An 18,406-nucleotide genomic window follows, 5' to 3' on the forward strand; every position below is an offset into this window, starting at 1 on the left:
AACATCAGCAGAAACCTCACATGCAGCGGTTGTCCATTTGCAATCAGTGAAGATCAACACCAAGAAACAAGAGGTGCAAAGAAATAAGCGTCCTGAAAATATTGCATCCAGCTCCCTCAAGTTGCCAGCCTGGTTCACTCTTTGCAAAGAGGTTCACCGGAATTGCCCAGCAATTCTGATGGGCATGGTAAATATCACAGAAAGACTTTCCCAAGCTCCCAAATGTTATTAGGTAGGATGGAGAGAGAAGCTAAAGTTGTAAAGAGGCATGACTTTCAAAGGGACACAATAAAATAGATATGATCATACAAGTGGAAAGGGATGGAACAGTTCTGGAGTTAGTTCAAGCATAATCCACATGTTCTTCATGATGCTAACATGTTTAGGGCTCCAATCCCTCCAAGATCTTCGCTACTTTGTCCAAGATGAGTAAGTCACTTGACCAATATGAGTCTCAGTGTTGCTAACTATAAAAGGAGGCTATTACTACCTTAACAGGATAATTTAGAAAATTTTAAAAAATTATTTATATGTAGATGTGTATATAAATATATCTATGTATTTTTTTCCCCAGAATAACGTGTGGTTCATAGGCTCCTGTAAATAGGTGTTCTTTTACATTTTCCTCTGCAGCATTGCTAAATGTTATAATATCTGGCATAGCAGGTATTTACTTTTCTAAAGGAGGCCTGGAGAGAAGGGCAAGACTGAGTGGCCTGTGCAACTGAGCCCAGGTTTTCAACAACGAGTCATTCAAATTCAAGTGTAGCTCAGTAAACTGGAAAGTCTGGAGGTTAGCATACCTGGACTTTGGTTCCCACTTAACCACTCACAAGAAAGAATTGTCCATCCCAGTGTGTTAACAGTGCTAAGATTGAGAAACTCTGCCCTGGAGGAAGCCAGCTGCCCTGTAAGAATTCCCTCTACCCTGAAATCATCATGTGGTGAAGGAAACTACTTGTACAGGCCATATGGAAAGAGAAAATGACTCAGCAGTTCCAACTGTTCCAGCCATACCAGCCCAGATGCCAGACATGAGTGATGGCACCATCTTGGACATTCACTTCCAGCAGAAGAGATGTGAAAAAGAACCAAAGAACCCACAGACCTCCAGTTGAGCCAATCTAGACATCTCCAGCAGTTAGAGCCACCCCAGCTGAGGTCCCACTCATCAGGGAGCCACCCCACTGTGTGCTGCCCGAATTTATGACCAAAAAAAGTGTGAGACTAATAAAATGATCGTTGTTTTATGTCACTTAGTTGTGGAGTGGTTTGTTCACAGCAACAGATAACCAAACGAACAGCAGCCTATCAAACTCATCGAAGAGATTAACTCTTAGAAACCACGAACCTGGATTCAGAAAGACTGGAACTAAGTAAACAGCACAGGCTAATTCAACCCTAACCTCAGTGATCCCATGTAAAATGGGGATATTAGTCTCTACCCCTTAAGATATTGAGAAAATGAAATAAGATCAGGAGTTTAAAAGTACTTAGGGTATTAGCTGGCCTAGTAGAGCTGTTCAGTAAATATGTTTATGGTAGAATTAATCTGGTTTGTTTCAAGAATATAGAGCAAAGATGACCTTTCTCCCAGACCTCCTTCAATATTGAGTAATTTAAATGGACAGGAAGTGGGTTGTCTCAGAAACTCTTTCCCCCCACCCAGCTCATGGGAAGATCTCTTGCCAATCATTGTCAAGCAGATCTAGGTAGAAACCTGGCTTCCAACACTTACTAACTGCATAACCTTGAGTTACTTACTATCTCTAAGCCTCTTTTTCCTCCTGTGTAAAATAAGGATAATAATAATACATCTATCTCAGTGTGGTTCTGCGGATTAAACGAGATAAATGTACATAAAGCCCCTAGCACAGTTCCTAGCACAAACCAAACGCTCGATAATTTTGTTGTCTGCGGGCCCCTGTCCGCCTACCAACTTATCTGACGTCTCCGAATGTCAGGAGTGGCCGTAACTTAGAGACTAATTAAGGGCATAACTTAGATACTAATTGGATCCTTCACAAGGTAATGAAATAAACTTTCTCTAACTTTGAATGATGCCAAAAGGACTGTGACTAGGATAGAAAAGATGAATCCATTTCTCCTCCTCGGTAATAATCAAGGCATTCCTTGCAGTCCAGGGACGTTTTCAGAAAGTCAAAGAGGAAAATCGTGTGACTTCCGCGGTCAGGACACGAGGAATCCTCTGCTATGTAAACACTCAGAGGGAAACCCAGTCTCTGTGGGCCCAGGCTGGTACCTTTCTCTGGGTAACCCACATCTGCTCTTTCATTTTTTCGACTTCATCCCTGCGTGTCTCGACCAACACAAAAGATTATTCTGCAAAGATATAAAGAAGAACCAATTTGAGTCCAGATTTTTTCCAAGCCTAAGTAAAAGCATTGTAAAAAAGCTATTACACCACCTGTCAGCAAGAAATTAGGCTGGTCATTGAGATGCAAGTCCTGTTCCCCCTCTCCCAGCCTGTCGAGTTAATTACAACCCGTGACCATGGCCTTCTGTCCCAAAGACTGTTCAGATCTTCCCTCGGGACTCAGTTCTGTGAAACCTGGAAGTGAAAAGCTGCTACTCTAGGAAAATCAACCAAATGAAAACCCCCAGTGGTGGGATTCTCCAATTCAAGAGGCCTACTTGGTGCCGAGGAAAGAAATGAGGAATATGTACAGACAAATATGATTAGAATCCTCTGAGAATTGTGAAATGAGGAAGAAAATTCTAAGAGCTTTTATTTGAAAACTAAAGTCCCCTTCTGGGCTGTAGTATCTATGGTTTAAAATGAACCTGAGAATCTGTTCTAAGGAAGACCGGTGGATTCAGTGATTATGCTGTAAAGGCAGGAGAATACCACACACACACACACACACACACACACACACACACACACACTCATTAGCCACCCAAATAAAACATTTTGCTTTTTTTTTCCAGGTATGACATCCATTTAGAGCCCTGTTAATTCTACACTCTCCCTAGCTTTACACAATCTGCAAGATTTTCAAAAAGGCTATGTTATGAAGGAAAGAAACAAAATAATTTTCAATATCTGGGCAACAAAGTATTTTCATATATATGATGAGTGGGGTCATGTAAACATCACAGCTTAAACTGCAAACCACCCCCACCCAGGCACTCCTACATCCCTTTCTTGGTATATTTTTCTAGATAGCACTTACGACTCTCTGACATATCATATTTTCCCAATATATGTGTTTCTTTTCTGTTTTGCCTAAACAGGATATAAGCTCCCTGAGGCAGTGTTTTTCCTGTTTGGGTTACTGCTGTCTCCACAGAGCCCAGAACAGTGCCTGGTCCATGCTAGGCATTTGTATAATCAGGATTCAATCAGGAAATCACACCAGTTATTTAAACAGAGAGAATTAAAATAAAAATTTGTTAACCAGCCATAACGTTAGTTAGTTAAAAAGAGAATTCTAAAGTAACCATCTAGGGCTGGGTTGACCAAGATAAGAGGTTGAAATGATTAATTATTAAAACTTGGAGAAGAGGCTCCATGGGGCTGACACTTGGCACTCTGAGAAGGGGACACTGCTGGGCTGGGGCTGGTGTCTCTGAGCTCAGAGGAAGACCTCTTGGCCTCAGACACCCATCTGAGGAGGGGCACTGCCTGGCTGATGTCTTCAAGGTGGGGCATGACAAGGCTCAATCCAATTGTAAGCTGGACTCAGCTGCCGCTACCAGGGGGCGCTGCTGCCTCCAGGCTGATGCTCTCAGGAACCGGAAGCCATAGGAAGCCTTTGAAGCCCAGGGAGCCCATGGGAAGAAGTCAATCCCCTCTCCCAGCCTGTCCAGCCTTGCAGAGTTCCAGCCCCTGAATCTCAAGGCTAAGCGTAGAAGGGAGGTGTTTGTGCTTAGAGGTAATAACTTAATAAAAGTATCAGTAAAGATTTCTAGGAGAAAGAAATGAAAGCAGAGAAGAGGAGAAGAAAGAAGGAAGGAAAGACAGATGGACTGCTGGGCACAGATCCAGCTGTGATCTGCTGAAGACACAGAACTCCATGGCATTAAAGCAAGAATAATAACAATACCTACCAATTAGTTTGCTCCTCCACTGTGCTAAGCTTTCACACTTACTCTCTTGTCCCGTGACAACTCCAAGATATAGGATTTATTATTCTCATTGTACAGATAAGAAAACTGAGGGCCAGAGAGGTTTAGGTACTTGCTCAAAGTCACAGAGCCAATAAAACGCTGGAGTGGGGATTCAAACGCAGGTATATTTAGTATTAAAGCCTATAATCTTCCCTCTCTCCTACTTCATGTGCATTGGCTACTGTGTATTTGGAAAAAGAGCATTCCAAAACCTCAGGATACCTGGAGCAAGAGAGGACTTGGACTTTGCACAAGTGTGTGTGTGGGCATGTATGTGGGGGGGGGGGCATGTGTGTGTGTGTAAACTCCAATTTCAACTGTTAATGTGATCCTATCCATAACCATGAACCCATGAGGCCTGAGGACACTAAGTTACCATTATTTCTAGCAAAGGCTTTAGCTAATGAAAGCAAAAAATGAAGGATGGAAGAAAAGAAGAGGCAAAGAAAAAAAAAAAAAAAAAAAAGGAAGAGAAAGGGCAGGACAGAGTGAGAGGGAGGTGAAAAAGGAGGAGAGAGAAGGGGTGGAGAGGGAAGAGGAGGAAGGGAGAGAAGCGGGGGGGGGGGGGGGGAGAGTGGAGTGGAGAGAAACCCTCCTGGTTGTTTTTAAGTCTTGTGCATCAAGCTCCTCCCTGCACAAATAGCTGCCTGAGAGATTCCACCTTGCTTGCCTTCTCTCGACCAGAGCCAGAGCAGCTGTAATGAGGTTATTTCTTCCCCGCGAGAAGCTCTGTCGTAATAAGTCCCTTCGCTGGCTGCTTTTAGGCTAAGCTTCCTCACAAATATATGAAATGCCCAAACCCAGCCATCAGCACAGCTAATTGAAATGCCAACTTGAAGTTCACTGGATGACTGCCGCTGGGGTCACAGTCGTTACCAGCGATTAAATGTTATGCGAAGAGATCCATGAAGAGACACAGTTTAGCAATAGACTTTAACCCTACGGCCGCTGCGGGAAAAGAAAAAGAAAGACAAACGTGGGACCAGAAAGCTCGGCTGGAACCGGGGCAGAGTGTGGCTTGGGGGCCCAGCAGGGGAACAAGGAGGAACTCAGGGTAGCTGTCAGGAAGCTGACCGTAAGGACATAGACGGACTCACCTTCTTTACTAAAGGGCCTCTTGGTCAGGGTGGTAGAGTAGACCCAGGGACCAGAACTGAGCACCCATCACAGCTTCACCTCTTTTTTCTCACCTGGAAAGCAAAGACAATAATATGGCTATCTTGGAATTCTCACAAGGATTAAATAAATAAGCAGTTTAAATGCTAAGATGAATGCCTGTTAGACAGCAGTTACTCAACAAATAGGTATTTCTACCATGGGTCAACTGACAACAAATAACAAATCTTCATGGCAAATTTATGTATCCCGGAACTCTTAAGGGAGCGCAAAGACAAATACCACCCAGTTTCTGACCTTAAGAGTCTCCAGCTGAGATAAGCGAAGGGCCATTTGTTGAGCACATACTAGGACCCAGGGCCTGTGCTAAGTATTCTATGTAAATGAGAATCTTCAGTCCTCAGGAGCCCGGAAATAAACAGACTCAGCAACCACACAGCAAGGGAATGAAGAAGATGTATTTCAAAGCCTGGTATGTCAGTCTCCCAAGGCCATGTCCTTTTCCTACACACTTGGTCTCCTAAGATGAAAACATGTAAAAAGTACAAAAACAACAGGAGAGGAAACAGAGGCCCCAGGAAGCAAGGTGTTCCAAGGCAGCACGTATTCCCCAGACAGAGGAGAGCCCCAGGCTTTTAGGAGGAAGGGTTGTCACTTTGGGTTGCTCATGCTTGTCTTCGTTTCCTGGGGCTGCCATAACAAATTCCCACAAACTCCATGGTCTAAAAACAACAGAAACATTCTCTCACAGTTCTGAAGGCCAGAAGTCCTAAATCAAGGTGTCGGCAGGGCCGTGCTCCCTCTGGAGGTTCTGGTGGCTCCCAGCAATCCTTGGCTTCATTAGCAGCATCATTCCAATCTCTGCCTCCTCAGTGGTCAAGGTGCCAACTTCTCTCCATCTGTCTTCATATGTCCCCATTTGTCTCTTATAAGAACACTTGTTATTGGATTTAGGGCCCATCCAGGTAATCCAGGATGATCTCATCTCGAGATCCTTAACTTAACCACATCTGCAAAGACCCTTTTTCCACATAAGGCCACATTCACAGGGTCTGGGTATTAGGAAAGGGACATATCTTTTTGGGGACCACCATTCAACCCACTACAATGTCCTAACGTTCTACCATGTCTGAGACTTCCTTTCGCCGATTATTTCCTCTCTTCCTCTTGCCATCTTGATCTCTCATTAGCCCGCCCATATCCATGAGCAAGATTCTCTTTCTTAAAAATCCCCTCCTCCTGCTTCTCTTTGTTCTGTAAACACTAAACCTCTTGAAAGAGTTGTCTGTACCTGAAGTTCCAACTTCCTCGCCACCTACCTTGACCTTAATCCCTTGGAATCCCGTTTCCACCCTCATTCCTTGACTGCCAGTCCTCTCAAAGGTCACCAACAACTTTCCAGTTGTCTTTTCCCATGGAGTGTTTCCAGAAGGCCTCATCTCTCCCCATAGCCCCCTCCCTTCCTCAGGCCCAGCCACACCAGCCTTCTTGCTGACTTGAATGCTCACTTCTGTCTCCAGAATTTCTATTCTCTCTGCCCAGAGTGCTCTCCCATCCTGTATTAGTCAGGGTTCTCCAGAGAAACAGAAGCAATATGATGTATGGCAGGGGGAGGGGAGGGTGCAATGTATGTATGTGTGTATATTTGTGTGTGTGTCGGGGGGGGGGGTGTTTTTAAAGAGATTTATTTTAAGGAATTAGCTCACGCAATTATGGAGGCTGCCAAGTCCAAAATCTGCAGGGTGGGTCGGCAGGCTGGAGCCCCAGGAAGTGTTGATGCCACAGTTCAAGTCCAAAAGCCTGCCTCTTGCTCAGGAGTGGTCAGTCTCCGTTCTATTCGGGCCTTCAACTAAATGGATGAGACCACCCACATTAGGCAGGACAATCTGCTTTACTCAAAGTCCACCAATTTAAATGTTAATCTCATCCAAAAACATCCTCGCAGAAACATCCAGAATAATGTTTGACCATGTATCTGGGCATTGTGGCCCAGCCAAGTTGACAGATAAAATTAACCCTCACACACCTCAACTCCAGTCTCTTGCATAACTCACTCCTCAGCTTTCTGGTCTCAGGTCAAACATCACCATTTCAAAGGCCTTCTCTTACCCCCTGATCTAAGGTAGTCTCCCATTTTGTTTTCTTTGTAGTAAGTTTCACCGTCAAAAATTAGCATATTTATTTATTTGCCTATTTATCTTCCAACAGAAGATAACTCACCACCAGCTGCATTATGTGAGGGACTTTGCCTTGGCCACCCCAGTGCACAAAGCAGCGCATGACACATATTAGGTACCGTGTTAGTGTCTTGGTTTGGATCCTCCAGGAAGCCAATGCAAAGATGGAGCTAGAAGTGTAAGGGATGTATTGCAGACACCACTTGTGAAAGATAAAGGGGACAGGGAGCAAGGAGAGTTAAGACTGTAATACAGGTCTGACATCTGTGAAAGGAGAGCAGGGAGGAAGAACTGGGTGGGAAGAGTCTTAGACTACAGTGCTGTTCTAAGAAAGTTCCAGCCAGGCCAATAAGGAGCCCAGTAGGGGAGTCCCACACCCCACAGGAATAGACTGCCCTCTGCAATCATTGGCTGGGAACAGCCCAGGAGAAACGTACCCTTGATGCCAATGCATGGGCGGCCCAGAGGGGCTGTCAGTCATGTTCCCCTCAGGAGGAGATCTGAGTGGAGCAGCTTCATGGCCACCCCAGGCGCTTAGCAACTGTTGGGTGACTGAATGGATGAACACCCTCAGTCTACGTGCTGCTCCTTCGCTCCTCAGCACAGGGCACTGCAGACAGCCACCTTCCTCCCTCACCGTTCTGGCACCTCTCCCTTGGCCCCTGCGTGCTTGCATCTTCCTGGTGTTCCTCCTATCCCTCTAGCCCTTTGATTTCCCTCGTCCCCATCTCATCCCTGAAATAAAGGCATCCTCAGGACTTCAACCCTCTGCCAGGTCCCTTTCTTCTGACACACTGTCCTGTATGCCCCCGCCAGGCTTGGGATGAGAGATGCACATGAAGACATTTTGTTGTTAGTGCCGCCCAGTCGATTCTGACTGCTAGTGACCCTGTGTTCAGCAGAGCGGAACCCTGCCTGGTCTCTTTGCACCATCCTCTCACCTTCGGGTACTTTATCAGACAACGCTCCACTGGTATTCATGTGCTGTTCGTAGGGTTTTCATGGCCAATTGTTTGGGAAGTGGGTGGCCAAGTCCTTCTTCCTAGTCCATCTTAGTCTGGAAGTTTCTCTGAAACCTGTCCACCATGGGCGACCCTGCTTGTATTTGGAATACCAGTGGCATAGCTTTCAGCATCGCAGCAATAGGCAGCCACCAGTATGACAACCAACAGATGGTGGTGTGGTTCCCTGACTGGGAAACAACCCCAGGGCTGCAGCGGTGAGAGTGCTGCGTCTTAAACCCTAGACAGCAGAGGAAGGCGTTGGTCTGGGGGATCTGGGTAATGGCCGCAGTTTACGGAGCACTCACTGTGTGCCAGGCCTTCCACTGCACCTTTTATTTGCAAATGTTGCTTCTTCACCCCTAAAGAGATATTAGAATCCCATTTTAGAGATGAGGAAACTGAGGCCCAAGGCTACACAGCTTATAAATTGCCCGGATTCAAACTCAGGTCTACACGACTCCAGAGCCTGTGCTCTCACTACACTGAAGGGCCTTGAGGTCAGAAACCACGTTTTACAACTTCTGTCCTCACGCACCTAGCACAACTAGCTGAGCACACAGTGGGTGCTTGACGACTGCTGAGTGCTTTATAGCCTCCTACCCTGGTCCACACTTGCCTGCCCAGTCCCCGTCAGCCTGGAGGGGGCTAACAGCTCTGGCGGAGGGAGCCTGGCTCTGGGCAGCCTATTCTGAATAATGAGCCTCCGGTGCTCTTGCTAATGACATTCTCCTCTCACTGCTTCAGGTTTTACTCACAGGAGTAATGAATTAATTAGTGAACGTGGGTGAGAAGCTCTTTGAAGTTGTGAAAAGCCCAGAGTACAAATGCAGAAAAGGGACCAAACAGACTAAATCAGAAAGCCTGGGAATATTGTATAGGTCACGGAGCCTGGGCCACCAGCTCTCTGAGGACAAGCACAGACAGAACAAAAGAAAAGATGAAGGGGCACCCAGTGGCGCTGTGAACACACCCAAACACCCAGAGCAGCCTTCAGAGGCTCCCTGTCACCTCCTGGAGTCTGGCCAGCAGTTCGCCTGGTTTGCTATTCCCATGGGTTAAGAGTGGCTGCCTGGATGGCTGTGTTGGGGAGGAATCTGAGGCCACCTAGAGGCTCAGCAGGAAATAGTGCCACATTATCAGTGTCGTGAGTGTTCTGTTGGTTTAACTACTGATACAAAATTGCTATATAGCCAACCACCCCAAAACCCAATGACTTATCACAACCATCATTTATTTTTATAATCTGTGGGTCAGCTGGGGCTCACCTGACTGATGAGGGGTTTGGCTAGGGCAGTTCAGCTCTGCCTTCTCTCACTCCCCTCATGGGATCAGCAACTGGTACAGGCATATTCTCCTCATGGTGACGGCAGAGGTGCAAGAGGGCAAACCCACTCACCCAAGCCTCCATTTGTGTCTCAGCTGCTAATATACCATTAGCCAAAACAAGTCATAGGAATGAGATGAGCCTGGAGACAAGAAAGGGTCCCAACCCCAATGGGAGATCACTGTCAAGTTATTTAGAGAAGGAGCTGGATACAGAAAGGTCGCCCATTAGAATAGCCTACCACGGGGACACAGAGGGGGTATGGTGGTGGAAAGCAAGCCAGGTATTTGGCTCCAGTGACCAATGACCCAAACTCCCTATGCTGCTGTTTCTGCAAGGCAAGCAGCTAGAGCTGAGCAGTGCCTGCCCCTGCAAGCAGGGCAGGAACTCTCCAGTTCATCAGTCCCAGTCAGGCCTGCATCCCTCTCTTCTGCTCTCCATCTGGCTCCTGAAGGCATTGGAGGTTGAAATCACCATCGTAAAATGCACTTTATCCTTAACATTATTTGTACAGTATATACACAACATTACTGAACCTGAGGAATCTGCCGCTGAGAAAAAGAAGGATTGCTGACTCAGTTGTCCTAAGTGATAAACAGCTAAATGGTCATTGTGGCCAGTGTTTGAACGGTCTAAACCTGGTGACGTAGAAACATGAAACCTTTATTCCCTCTAAGCACTGCCTTCAATGCTGCTGTGTCACATCTTTTCCATCCCTTAGTGACATCCCATAGCTTTTCCAGTTCAGTCCAGTGCAGCGGAACACATAGTTCATGTCTAATTTGGCATTCACACTCCCCATCCCCCTGACCCCCTGGCTCAGTGGTCAACTTATTGGCCTGAAGGACTTGGGGGGAGGGGGAAGTGGTATGATCAGTCCTTTCTTCCCCCACCTCATCTGTCTCTACTCCCAGCTCCTCCAGGGGAGAAGAGAGAATTAGAGAGAAATGAGGGAAAGTCTTTTTACTTGGCTCTTTAGCCTTGAGTGCTGGCATCCAAATGCTGGATGTCTTGCAGTAGACCCTACAGGGTCTCTTCACTGCAGGTTCCTAACATGGGAGATGCACTCTGGATAATCTCTTCCAGTCCCTCCATACCCACACTCAGATCTCCCCCTACAACCCACCCCATACCCTCTTTGGCTGGGTACCACCAAGACAATTATGTCAGACCTCCTTGATGCCCCATCTCTCATCCTCTTGGCCACCATTTTGCCTTAGCCATTGTCACAGCAACAAGCTATAGCATCTCTCTTCTGCTGCCCCAGGCATCTCTTGCTTTTTGCCTGGGGTTTCTTGTCTTATGAGTTGCGTGCTAGAGTCTGCTCAGCCACTCTGGTGTATGCGCAAACTGGAAGCGCAAGGGAGTTAACACTCCCAGAACACTACGTGGAAGACCAAAACAGTTTTCCATGTCTCTAGTGAACAGTTCCAAGGCAGGATCCCAGCAGGATCAAGACCCAGTTGCCCACAGCAGTAACCCAGTTGTTCACGGAATTAACCACCTCAAGACCGCACCCATGGGATTGGCTTTCCTTCCTTTCATGTCACTCTTCCCAGCCCCTCCACTCCTGATCTCTGGGATTACCTCCCAAAGTAAGTGACTTGCATATGAGTCCTTATTGTAGGCTCATCTTTAGGGAACCCAAGATAACACAGCAATTCATGCCCAGCTAACTTCTCCTGGAGCAATCAGTTGGTTTATGCGAAACTCCCACATCCTTGCCATGCCCAAGGGATGAAGGAGGCTGCCCACGGCCACCCCAACTCTTGGTCTTGCCATTCCTCTCCAACACTCTTCTCTGCAGAGTCAACAACTGTGCCCAGAGCATTAAATTCTTCTTGGAGGGAAATTCTCACTCAGACATGAATGACATGGAAAAGAGCTGTAGACTGGGCATTAATGCTCCACTACAAATTATCCCCAGCTCTGTAACCTACGGAGTAATTCAAATATGTCATAGAGTCCTAGAACTAGAAGGTGCCTCATTTCTACACTCCATGCTTTACCTAAGGAAGCTGAAGGTAACAGAAGAGAAACAACTTACCCAAGATGACTCCACAGGTTAGAGGCAGGCTCAAGCAGGACTAGGGGCTTCCTGACTCCCAGGCCAGCTCCTTTCCCCTCCCCCCACCACTCTCAAGGGAAGAGCATCATGCTATCATGAAATGACAAAGACTATGAGATTTTATACACAAATGTTTGAATCCTGGTTCTTCTTGCTAGTGGTGTGATCTTGAAGAAGTTATTCAACCTCTCTTGAGCTTGGTTGCATCATCTGAAAAATAAGGATAATAATGCCTTCCTCATAAGGTTAGTGTGAAAAGTAAATAAGCACATGATTAGTACACAGTTTCACGAAGAGCAAGCTTAGGAAGTAGAAGCTATTACAATTGTCATCTTGCCTCTCAAGACTCTGGATTTCTTACCTAAGACATGGTGATAAATCATATACAACATGCATACTCCTGGACTTTGGTGATGTCACAGGAAGATAAAACATATGAAAGCGTTTTGAAAAATTAAAAATATTACAATTGTAAAAGGCACTATTATGATGATGATAATAACTTCAAAACCAAAACCATTCGATCTGCCATCATTCAAATTATCACCCTGTGATTTCTGAGTAAGATCATTGATGTTCAGGCTTTGCATAGAGGAAGGCACAGTAAGTCCCCTGCATTTCCATGGAGTCAGAAAAAGGAGAGAGATTTGTAGACTTGCCTGAAGCCCTAAGACCTGAGAATATTCTCTTGTTATTGCTTCATTATGACCAGAAGGTTGGCACCCAAATATGCTGTTGAGTGGTTGACATACGTATTCCGGAATAAAAAGGGAATTATTGTCCCAGAATTGGGGAAATATTGGGTGTCTTTTAAAGAGATTTACCAAACCAAGGCCATGGAAAATAAACCCAAGGAAAATGTCACCAGAACCCAGGAAATTACTGCCCACAAATGGGTCCTTTCAAAGGGAAGGTTAATAATTATCCTATATTTCCTAAATTGCAATAAAATACCAATGGCAGGAAATGAAATGATGTACACTAAGCTCCCTTTATCTCCAGTTTTGCTTTCCATGGTTTCAGTTACCTATGGTTAATCATGGTCGGAAAATATTAAATGGAAAATTCCAGAAATAAATAATTCATAAGTTTTAAATTGCACACTATTCTGAGTAGCATGATGAAATCTTGTGCTGTCACTCTCTGTCCCACGCAGGACATGAATCACCCCTGTGTCCCGCACATCCATGCTGTATACCCTACTTGCTCATTAGTCACTTAGTAGCCATCTCAGTCATCAGATCAGCTGTCGTGGCATCACAGTGCTTGTGTGCAAGTAATCTTTGACATCACCTGCTCCTGACATCAAACCATCGACATCATCGATCATGGGTGGATGATCCTCTTTCTGACGTATTGTCAGATCATCAATAATAGCCTCATGCTGTGTCACAATGCCCACATGGTTCACTTCCCTTCATCTCACCACGTAGGCACCGTATCATCTCACGTCATCACAAGAAGAAGAAGGGTGAGGACAGCACAGTAAGATACTTGGAGAGAGAGAGACAACACATTCACGTAAGTATTATTACAGTATATTGTTATAATTGTCCTATTTTATCATTAGTTATTATTGTTAGTCTTACTGTGCCTAAATTATATATTCAACTATTGTAGGTACCCAGGTATAGGAAAAAATATGTATCTACATTAAAAAACCTTATACATAAGGCTCAGTACTATCTGTGGTTTCGGGTGTCCACTGGGGGTCTTAGGATGTATTCCCCGTGGGTAAGGGCAGACCCCTGTATATACAACAAGCCATCATGACCTGAAGTCAAACATCCAAACATTTTTTGCGTATATATGTATATATTGTGTATATGTATGCATACGTGTATGTATATGTGTGGATATACATACACGTAACAGAGAAATTCAGTAACTCGTAGGCACTGCAGAGCTAGGCCGTGGTAACAGAGCTGCAGCCTTATCCTGTCCCTGTGTTTCCGGAGCTTACGCTCTTTCCCCTCTTCCTCGTTTGTTGTTTTGAAGACATCGGCTGTCTGATACTCCTTAGCGATGCACAGCAAAACCCTGAAACTCAGTAGTCCTGCGATTTGTCCTTGTAGGGAGCAAGAAAGCACAGGTTGGTTTGGCCATGGCATGTTCCTCATCTGGGCTGGAGGGGGCGAAGGCACCCAGGGAGCACAGGAACTGCTGGGCGAGGGCAGATCCTGGAGGACAGGGAGGCTGATGGGACCAGGGACCTGTGCCAAGAAAGACAGGCACCCCCGGGAGCTGGTGCCTGAGTGCAAATCACTGCCTAGCTTGATCAGCTGTCCACATGCCTTTGTCTTTGCAGGACAGCCCCATCCTTATCAATATTATGTGTCTGAGAGAAAGGGGCATTGATTGCTATTGATGGGCAGTTGTTGGCCCACCTCATCAAGGGCCCACCTCTCTTGTTGTGACAGGACACCAGGACTCCTCCTGGGGCTTGCTCCTGGTGGAGATAGTTAAGAGAGATCAGTGGTTCCTCGGTGATACCAAACCATCAACCCCACCCAAATCTGGGTGACGTGAGGACTCTTGGCCACAGCTGAAGCCTGATGCTTCCAGATGGAGCTGGAGAGCCAGACCTGAGAGTTCAAATAATAAGTAGCTCCATCAGGCAGTGAGTGGAAGGGACTTGGGGACATGGAAGTCTGAGGTAAGGGGTGAGGAATGGTCTTGGGAGTCCCAGTGGAACCAAAGAAACTATTCTGCCAAGGGCTTCAACCAGTCCTGTACCAGCCACAGTCTTGGGGGCCAGTTCTCGGACCTCTGTCATCCCCACACCCTGGAACAGTCCAGAGGCCCCCAGCCTCCCACTGTGGCCCTGAACTGAGGCCAGTGGAACTGGGACCACACTCACCAGCATTTTAAGACTTGAAAAGAGCTGAACCAGATTGCAGCCTGGGTCAGCAGGACTGGGAAGGGGAGCGAAGAATAGCCAGGACCTGTAAAGAGACCCCCCTTCAACCAAAAGGGCACATTCAGAGCATCTAAGGGAGGCCAGCTTGGGTCTCCCAGAACTTGAAGCAAATGAAGGGCTCCATGTAAATACAGAACTCAATAGCACCACCTTCTGGCAAAAAGAAAAACTATAAGCAGCAGAACGTGAAACCAACCTTAACAGAAGCAACCACGCAGTTCAAACCCGAGCTTCAGAAGCCATATTCTAGGTCAAGTCCCTCACTTGACAAAGGAGAAAACCGAGGCCCCGAGGGGAAGCTTGGATTTGAGACTCCAAGCTTGTCACTGAAGGAGTTGCACAGAAGGCTGGAGAAAGCAAACTTGTTTTTCTTTAGTTATAAAGAAAGAGAAAGAGGAGCTGGGGCTTAACACCCCCGCGATCACTGTGCCACGCAGTAATGCTAACATAGGTTACTACTGCCCCCACTTCGCAATGGAGACCCCGTTGTTGGGCTCAGGTCTCGGAACTCATGTTCAGGTGTGTTGGTGCCACACCCAGTGTTCTCTGATCACAACCTCGGGCTGCCTCCTGATGGATTCAAAAACTGGAGCCTGAGAGGCTTTTATTGTGGCTGTTGCACACAGTTGAACTTTTGGGCTGTTTAAGGCCAAGCTGTGTCTAAGCTTTCCCACACTATGCCCAGTGTAGGATTCCACAAGGACCCTCTGCATAGACCCCCGCCCAGTAGTTCATTCAGGAACGGGACTGGCCCTCTCTCCTACGCATGACCTTGCTGGATGAGGATCCTCAGAAACCAGAGAACCCCATTCCCAAGTGCACTGCTTTCTAGACTGCTACTGCCCACGGCCTTAAGTCATATCTGTGTGTACCAAAGAGTTGCCCCTCAGTGAACAAGCGTTGAATGAATGAGTGGGCTAAATGCCCCGAGGAGAGCATCATGGCATCTATCATGTTACCTGAGAGACTGCACACCTGGCCTCCTCTGCTTCTTTGTCCCAATCTTCTGACCCTTGAAAGGTCATTTATTTCTGGATTCTCTTCACTTGTCACTCTACACTCATCCCCACCCATGACTTTCACTTCCATCTAAACACTGATGGCTCCCAGACCCCAATCTTCAGCCCTGTCTTCTCTGGAGGTTCAGATTTAATGGTGCCATGACCTTCCTGTATTAGCTGGGAATGCATTCACACAGTTTATCAGAAAGCCTGACATACACCCTGGATTAAACAAACAGGGCTTTATCTTGCTCGCTTATCAAGCAATCAGGAGGGAAGTGGTTGCTGGCATTCATTCAATAACTCGATAATGTCAAGGCCAGCATCCAGGCTGTTCTCTTGACTTTTTCTCCTGCTTATCGCTTCAGGGTTTCATGAAGCCACTGAGTATGAGGCCATAAGAAAGAGGAAAGATACATTGCCTGCTGTACATTTCCCTTTTATCAGGAAAAGCATAATGCTTCCCAGAGCACCTGGTGGATTCAGAAGCCATGAATAGAGCCCCCCTTACTGCAAGAGGTACTATGCGCTATTGAGGTGATGTTAGCTAGGAAGGTGTGGGGCCCTGATATTGTCACAGAGCTTAACAATGTCTGCCATACCAGGCTATCCCCTGAAATCCATAAATTGCCTCAGACCGCACCTCATTCTCAAGCCCATCGTCCAAATGGTTATCATGTTCTGCACTTCCTGCTCAAAAGCTCCTCTCCCATCAATTCTCTTCTTTCTATCTCCTCCATCAGGTTCTTAGTTCATATCTTCACCATTTCTCATCTGATTACCTTAATAATACTGAAAAGTTCCTTTGTTATCTGGCCTCCACCTACCTCTCTATCTTCATTCGTCTTCACTGAGACCACTGCTTATAAGCAAACCCACAAACATACTGATATACACGTACATTGTTACTGGCTTCATTCCTTTCTACGCATCACCCCTCTGCCCACCTTGACAATAGCCCTACCCAACCCCATCCCACCCCATCAAATCCCCACTCTTTCACTCCAACATATTTGTTCTCCTCTTCTCATCCTTCAACATGGCCTAGATGACCATTCCTCCAGGAAGCCTTCTTTGACTCCCCGTGTTGGTTAGGTGACCCTCCTCTGTGCTCCATCATGCCTAGTATCATGACTTCCACTTCCATCTAAACATTGATGGCTCCCCAGCCCCCGTCTTCAGCCTCATCCTCTCTGTAGGTCTAGAGTTAATGGTGTCACGACCTTCCTGTATCAGCTGGGAAAACATTCGCTCAGTTTATCAGAAAGCCTGATGCACACCCTGAATTAAATGAACAGGGCTTTATCTTGCTCACATATCAGGTAATCCAGAAGCAACTGGTTGCTGGCCATCATTCAATGACTCGATAACGTCAAAGCCAGCATCAAGGCTGCTCTCTTAACTCTTTGAAGAGGTCCAATAATTACACTCTCTTCGCTTCTCAGTTCTAAATTCGTTGAGAAATAGGACAAAAGAGTCAACCTATAGAAAACAGATACATAATCTTTTTACTGACAAAAACTGATGCTGGAGATTGCGTGTTACAAATTTGAGCAAGCGGGGTTCCTATCCCAAAGCCCAGAATTAGACAGAAGGATCATTCAGCTTCATGGGGCTGAGGCAGGCCCCAGGCCCCCACCACCTCTGCAGGCACAGAGCAGGGTACATGCCCAGGGTGTTTCTGTAAGGCAGCCTCCTTGTAGAAGGAAATATGAGGCACGGAAAGAAGCATTCCCCTCCAACCCCCGTATGTAACTTTGCCTCGCCACATTATCCTCCATCTGTGTCTTGTCTGTGTCCCCACCACACTGCACATTCCATGCATCTTGCTCCGTGTTGTTTCCAGAAGGACCACTCTGACTTGATCCTTCCCCTGCTCACTCTCTGCACTGCAATCAGTGTGGTCTTTATAAAAACCATGTCTAATCATGTCACTCCCCTGCTCCTAGTCTCCTGGAGGAAAAAGTGCCTTTCAGCTTAGCATGGCACGCCCATCTGACCTCAGGCTGGCCCAGTGCTCCTCACCTCCAGCCACTGCAGCCCTCACCTCCTGTGTTCCTGCCACGCCAGGCTCCCGGCTTTCCCTGGACACACACGCCCTTTCTTTCCTCTTCCTCTTTGCGCCTGCTCCTCTCTCCGCCTGAACTAAATGTCTCCTTTTTTCTGCCTTCCACATGCAGTCTCGTTCCTAAGCAAATCTTCTCTCCTCTCTGAAGCCTTTCCTAACACCTGCCCCGGGACAGGGAGTAGATACTGATCTCCAATAATTATGTGGAGTATAACAGCTGCTCAAGAGAAGGTTGCAGAAAGAAAGCATTGTTGAAGGAATAGTGACTGAATGAAAATGAACTTGTCTACCCAGCTAGACTGTATGTTTCTTACAAGCAGGAGCCATGCCTTATGCTTCTCAATAACTTGCCACAAACAAAAATGATGATGATGATGATGATGATGATAACTCCAGGGACAATGAGAATGATGACAATTAAATTGGCAGGTCTCCTGGCCCTCATCTTCCTCCCAGAGGTACAGTACATCTGAGAAAGCTCTCCAATTTCACTGATCTGTTGTGAGAAATAAATGACAACATGTCAGAGCAACACTTTGCAAATATAAAATGTCCTCCAAATGGTTTCAGCCCTGAGGGCAGTCCCCAGCTTTG

At 46.4% G+C, this 18,406-nt stretch overlaps 1 long non-coding RNA gene across 1 annotated transcript in view; it reads right to left on the reverse strand.

Annotated features, from left to right (window-relative positions):
- LOC124228190 (uncharacterized) overlaps positions 1-18,406 on the reverse strand; it is an 84,686-nt gene that overhangs the window by 55,361 nt on the left and 10,919 nt on the right. The window contains exon 2 of the long non-coding RNA XR_006885657.1: positions 5,232-5,324. This is a non-coding gene — a long non-coding RNA (uncharacterized LOC124228190). The remainder of the gene's footprint in view (positions 1-5,231; positions 5,325-18,406) is intronic.

The sequence above is a fragment of the Equus quagga genome, chromosome 16 (assembly GCF_021613505.1).
Source record: "Equus quagga isolate Etosha38 chromosome 16, UCLA_HA_Equagga_1.0, whole genome shotgun sequence".
Classification (NCBI taxonomy): Eukaryota; Metazoa; Chordata; class Mammalia; order Perissodactyla; family Equidae; genus Equus; species Equus quagga.